Source organism: Sus scrofa, chromosome 4, assembly GCF_054392235.1.
Source record: "Sus scrofa isolate SSC_HxYL_T2T_F1_AM1 chromosome 4, Sscrofa_HxYL_maternal_Yorkshire_Landrace_v2.0, whole genome shotgun sequence".
Classification (NCBI taxonomy): Eukaryota; Metazoa; Chordata; class Mammalia; order Artiodactyla; family Suidae; genus Sus; species Sus scrofa.
The window spans coordinates 81,623,239-81,629,808 of record NC_139386.1 but is presented as its reverse complement, the minus strand read 5'-3'; positions in this window follow the sequence as shown (position 1 = coordinate 81,629,808).

Below are 6,570 nucleotides of genomic sequence, written 5' to 3'. Positions count from 1 at the left end.
GGCTCCTCCCTGGTCTCTGCATCCCCTCCCTTTCCTGATCCGCACCTGTTTGAACCTACCCTTTGGAAATCAGGGAAGGTCATGGAGGCTGAATGAGGCCTATTTCCTGAAAACAATAAATAGATGGAGTTCCCGTCATGGCTCAGTGGTTAACGAATCTGACTAGGAACCATGAGGTTGTGAGTTCCATCCCTGGCCTCGCTTATTGGGTTAAGGCCCCACCCTGGCTTTGACCATAGCACACTCACCCCACCCCCCTCGCTGCTGGGAGCCTGAAGCAACCCCCACAGGCAACGCCAGATCCCAGGCTCCTGTGTCTCCATCCTGGTTTTCACTCAGTCTCTTGGCTTCAGAACTTGAATTTTCTTTTCTTTCTTTTTTTTTTTTTTTTTTTTTTCGTTGTTGTTGCTATTTCTTGGGCCGCTCCCGCGGCATATGGAGGTTCCCAGGCTAGGGGTTGAATCGGAGCTGTAGCCACCGGCCTACACCAGAGCCACAGCAACGCGGGATCCGAGCCGCATCTGCAACCTACACCACAGCTCATGGCAACACCGGATTGTTAACCCACTGAGCAAGGGCAGGGACCGAACCCGCAACCTCATGGTTCCTAGTCGGATTCGTCAACCACTGCGCCACGACGGGAACTCCAGAACTTGAATTTTCTATATGTCCTCCTGGCCTTTTATTTTAAAGATCCATTTAGACTCCCTTCCCTTTTGTGATCTGTCTCCCTCCACACACACACACACACACACACACACACACACACACACACCCCAACTTTAGATAATCTTCTGACCGAGGCAGCACCTACCAAACCAGGTAGCACACACGCATCCACACCTCCAGCTCAGCCACCGCTGGCCTGGGCTCCCCACCCAAGGGAGCAGGTAGGAGGACCACCAGCTACCAGTGACATGTCATCCAGACTGCCCAGTGTCAAGCATGGGTGTGATGGCCTAGTTTTGCTTAGGCTAGAAATTGTCACTAAAATGCAATGTGTGCTTACTGATTGGCCCTAAGTATTTACCAGCACAACTCATTTGTCTCCATGAGTGGTTTGTTTATTTGTGAAACTGAAGAATGGGGAGTGGTAAGAACTTCAGTCAAGAGTCACAAGCCAGGGATGGAAGTTCCCATCCTGGCTCAGTGGTAACAAACCCAATGAGCATCCAGGAGGACTCGGGTTCGATCCCTGGCCTCGCTCACTGGGTTAAGGATCTGGTGATGCCGTGGGCTGTGGTGTAGGTCGCAGATGCAGCTCGGATCTGGTGTTGCTGTGGCTGTGGTATGGGCCGGCAATGTGGTGCAGCTCAGCTCTGATTCGACCCCTAGTCTGGGAACTTCCATGTGCCTCAGGTGTGGCCCTAAAAAGACCAAAAAAAAAAAAAAAAAAAAAAAGTCACAAGCCAGAAACTCAGGATTGGACCCAGAACCTGCGGTCTTTACCTCCACTTTGTCTGCCCTCGTGCTTTTCACATGAGAACCCGGAAGCGGAGACAGGACTCAGCCACACACACACGCTCTCGTCTGTTTGCCCCAGCTTTCCCCCTGCACTGCTCACAATTTCTCTCCCTCTATGTGAAGACTGACTTGACAATCCAAATGCCGTGTATCTTCACTGCACCTTTGAAAAGCCTAAGAAAGTGCTGCTTCCTGCTTTCCATTTGACTAGACATGCACAAAAAAGCAAGCAAGCAGGAGCACAGAGTGTCACTCCTATTGTCGCCCTCCCTGAAAGGAAGAGCAGCAGCTTCGCTATGGGCCAAGGTTCCAGAAAAAAAAAAAAAATCTGCTATTAGAAAGGACACTTCACCACATTAGCCCGTGAACCGGTGACCAAAACAAGGCCATGATACTCACCTTGCAAAGGGACCTATTTGCATTAATGGAAATTTTTAAGAGAATCCATCTGTTTTATTCATCTAAATTCGTGTAGCCGTGGTAATTGCTGAGTGATATTGAAACAGCAGATATTGGCAGGTAACTAGAAAAATAACCACTCAGCTTGAAAATTTAGGTCATGAGAAACTATAGGATGGACAATTACAGGCCAGTGAGTGCTTCAGATAAAGTGCAATTCTAAACTGGATTGTACAGTGGTGGAGGGCATCCAACATGTCAAGCCTCGCTCTTACCAGGAGTCCATCCCACAGACTTGTTCCCAGTTACCGGAGTAAGTAATTAGCATCAACTCTGTGTCAGGACCCATCATAAGCCCTTAGCGCAAATCCCTGGCCTCGAGCCAGCCTCATAACAACACTATCAAACAGGCGCTATTTTTTTATTTTTATTTTTTTAATTTTTAAAAAATTTTTTTATTTTTTTGTCCTTTTGCCTTTTCTAGGGCCACTTCCCGCAGCACATGGAGGTTTCCAGGCTAGGGGTCTAATCAGAGCTGTAAGCCACCGGCCTACACCACAGCCACAGCAATGCCAAATCCAAGCCTCAGCTCATGGCAACACCGGATCCTTAACCCACTAAGCAAGGTCAGGGATCGAACCCGCAACCACATGGTTCCTAGTCGGATTCGTTAACCACTGCGCCACGACGGGAACTCCTCGAACAGGCACTATTAACATCACGCTATTGACAGAAAACTGCTGCTCTAAAAAGCGCTGTGCCCCTCGACATGCAAGGCCAACTATTACTTTTACAGGAGGCCCCCACCCCCCAGCCCTCCTCAGGCACCCCCAGCCCTCCTGCCTGAGGAAGGAAGACAGCCACTCATTTCCAACCTCTGGACCACTTAAAAAAGAGGCTGATTTCATCCTGAAATGTCCCTTCTTTTCACGGCTCAAATTCTGCCATTCAACAGCTGAACACAACCTGCTCACCAAGGCCAAGGGCTGGGGCCAGCGAGGTGGCCCAGCACAGCCCCTCGTGTCACCCCACACTGCACCTTCAAGTCTCACCCTCCAGGGACCCGCCCCCACCAAGGCCTTTCCCTGTCCCCTCAAGTAAACGCTGCGGAACATGGGTTTCTTTTACTGGATATTATTCCACTTGCAAATTGAGCACCTCTTGTTTACTGGGCGCTGCTGCGTGAGGGGCTGAGTGCAGGGCAGTGAGTCAGACGCCCTCTGCTTTGGGGAGAGGCCAGCAAAGACCACAACAAAAACATGATTATAAACTGGCCTCATGTTCCTGAAGGAAAGCAGACATTCTGGGAACGAGAGCAAAGAGGGGATCCTAATGCGTCTGAGTCAGGGAGCCTCTTGGAGGAAACCCCGAGGCACTGAGGAGTCAGGAGCCGAGGGACACAGCAGTTGTCAAGCGGGGAAGACAGAGCACCGGGGGAAGCTCTGGGGACTGGGCTGGGAAGGGAGGCCAGTGTCAGGCCGACTCAGCTTTGGAACTGGACCCCGTGAAGCAGGGGATGGGCGTGGCCTCAGGAGAGGCTAGGATCCGGGATGCGCTGTTTAGGTAAAGGCGGGAGAGACGCAGACCTGTGTACCGATGGGGGGCATGGCCACTACACCCTTATTCGGCCTTCAAGTCATCATTTAAACCTGTAAATTAATCAAAAAAAGGAGCCATCAGATTTGAAGAGGTGCTAGTGCCCTAGCGGCCTAGGAAAGCAAACCCAGAACTAGGCCTGCCATACCTCATAGGAAATCACACCTAAGGACCAGCAGGTTGAGCTCCCACCAGTGAACAGCGTCTGTTCTCTGCTGCTGCTGCAGACCATGAAACCTCCATGGTCTTTTTGCCATTTCTTGGGCAGTTCCTGCAGCATATGGAGGTTCCCAGGCTAGGGGTCCTATCAGAGCTGTGGCCGCCTGCCTACGCCACAGCCACAGCAACGTGGGATCTGAGCCACGTCTGCAACCTACACCACAGCTCACGGCAAGGCCGGATCCTCAACCCACTGAGCAAGGCCAGGGATCAAACCCGCAACCTCATGGTTCCTAGTCGGATTCGTTAACCACTGAGCCACGAGGGGAACTTCTCCAGGTGCGATTTTTAACAGGTGCATCCTGGCAAGATGCTCTCAAGCTCGGGGGTGTGTGGCCACACCCTGAGACGGTGACTCTCTCTCTCCTGAGTGGGTGGGAAAGGTCTCACACCGCGGGAACAAGCCAGCGCTGAGAACCAATCATTCTCAGAGACAGCAGCGCTGGCTAAGAACCACCTGTGCAGTGAAGTGGGCTAGGTAAGAACGGACAGGTGCCTCTCCATCCAGCGACAAGGATGTCAGCAGTAAGGTGAGTGGATTGAGAGCAGTCACTCTGGGGGTGGGGAGGGAGCCAAGAGGCTGTGAGCCGAGAAAAGGAAAAGCTGCACAGACCTCAAGTCTCATCTTTTCCTCTGCAATTCTTTTTCCCTTTAATACATCACTCCCACAACCAGAGGAAACATTTATCTTATAGTACACATCACATGTGCCTTACATTAAAGCTGTGATTCCACTCTCTCCCTACGTTACAAACTCTTCAAAGACAGGAAGTGGCATCTCTTACACAGTCCCTTATATGCACACCTGGGCACACATACCTAGACACACACTCACACCTGGACACAATAAGTTCTTAGGTCAGTCTTACACACAATAGTTTTTTTTAATAACTTAGTTGATTTGAATTGAATTAGTTTATTATACATCAAAACATTTGCTAAGATTATTTAAAATAAATATTCTATTTCACTGATGGATGGTCAGATTATAGGGCAATGATACAGGAACTCTGTTAATCATTTGATTTATTTCCATCTCAGTGTCCTATTTTCACTTCAAAATAAAACTCCATTGGAGTAAATCTGCACAGACATTAATCATATGTTTATTAAATATCCCTTTGAAGCTTGGCTATGCATGACATGTCTTTTATAGCTCCGCACTTGGGTTAGTTTTCACTCGGGACGTCGGCTGAATTTTAATATGCTTGGCAGAGAGAGCTTCCAGATGCAACAGAAGATTCATCCTGCGTGGCTTGGCTCAAAGCTGTGCTGGTCCAGGCAGAAGGGAGAAGGCACAGCCATAGCCCAAAGGAGCGCCTCTCAGGCCCCATGTTTCAAACCCCTCCTAGACCTTTCAGCACAGACCCCAACTTTTTACCAAAATGGAGGAAGCTGTTCAGTCTATGGATACTCGGCAAACAGAGAACCGCCTGCAGGCAGATGACTAAATCGCCAGGGGGAGGCCCAGGGTGGTGTCCAGGGCCCAGATGTCTCAGTGCCTGAGCAGACTCTGGTGTGACTTGAACTCAGACTCCAGGATGATCAACCCAGCAGCAAGCACCCCCTGAACTTAGAGGGGGCTGAGGGCCCTGTCAGCAGACACCCCTGAAGGCAGAGGGGCTGGAGTCCCCATCAGCAGACTGCAAAAATGGACCAGTGTCCAGCCGGCTGGTGAAGCCTCACCTCCCTGGCTGTGCAGGAAAGAGACCAGACAGAGGGCATCCATTGCTTCAGACGTTGCTAGGAGGGTCCTGTCTCGGTGCCCCTGTCTGTCTAGCCTTCCCCTGGATGCCTTTGAGGACCCTGATGAGTAGGGACCCTACTCCCTTTCCCCACCGATTCTAGAGAGGCCATGTGGAGTCTTTATGACAAACACAGCTGCTCCTGGATGGTTCTGCAACATGAGCCCAGCCCCTGGCAGACCCACCCATCCACCCGCACGGTGGGGACAATGACGGGCACCGGCTAGGTGCCCCCCAACCCCCTCGACCACGCAGACCTCCTGCACTCCCTGCGGAAACAGAGGAGGGACAGTGATCCTCATCCCCAGGTCACCGCCAGCACTGTCACTCCCCATCCTGGACAAAGTGAGAGAGGGCCCGAGAGGCCAGGTGGGCTGCATGCCGGGGATCTCTGCACCTAAGGGCACATGGGGACACAGAGGGAACGTGCAGGACACACTCCTTCCATCTTCCTCCAGCGCTTGGCAAAACTAGCACCAACCTTCACCCAACGCAGGCTCTCATCTCTCCCTGAACTGAGAGCAGTGTGAAGACGGGGCCCGCTGTCCAGTACAGGACACGCGGGGCAGAGGTTGGTAAAAATGGGCTGAGTGGACTCACTCCCTGTGAGAAGGTCCACCCTCAACTCACAGACACCCACTGACCAGGGACATAAGCCCGGGACCCTGGGTTTTACATTTAGGTCTATGATCCAGTTTGCAATCCCCTTTTTTTTTTTTTATTTTCCCACTGTACAGCAAGGGGGTCAGGTTATCCTTACATGTATACATTACAATTACATTTTCCCCCCACCCTTTCTTCTGTTGCAACATGAGTATCTAGACATAGTTCTCAATGCTATTCAGCAGGATCTCCTTGTAAATCTATTCTAGGTTGTGTCTGATAAGCCCAAGCTCCCGATCCCTCCCACTCCCTCCCCCTCCCATCAGGCAGCCACAAGTCTTTTCTCCAAGTCCATGATTTTCTTTTCTGAGGAGATGTTCATTTGTGCTGGATATTAGATTCCAGTTATAAGTGATATCATATGGTATTTGTCTTTGTCTTTCTGGCTCATTTCACTCAGGATGAGATTCTCTAGTTCCATCCATGTTGCTGCAAATGGCATTATGTCATTCTTTTTTTTTTTTTTTTTTCCCACTGTACAGCA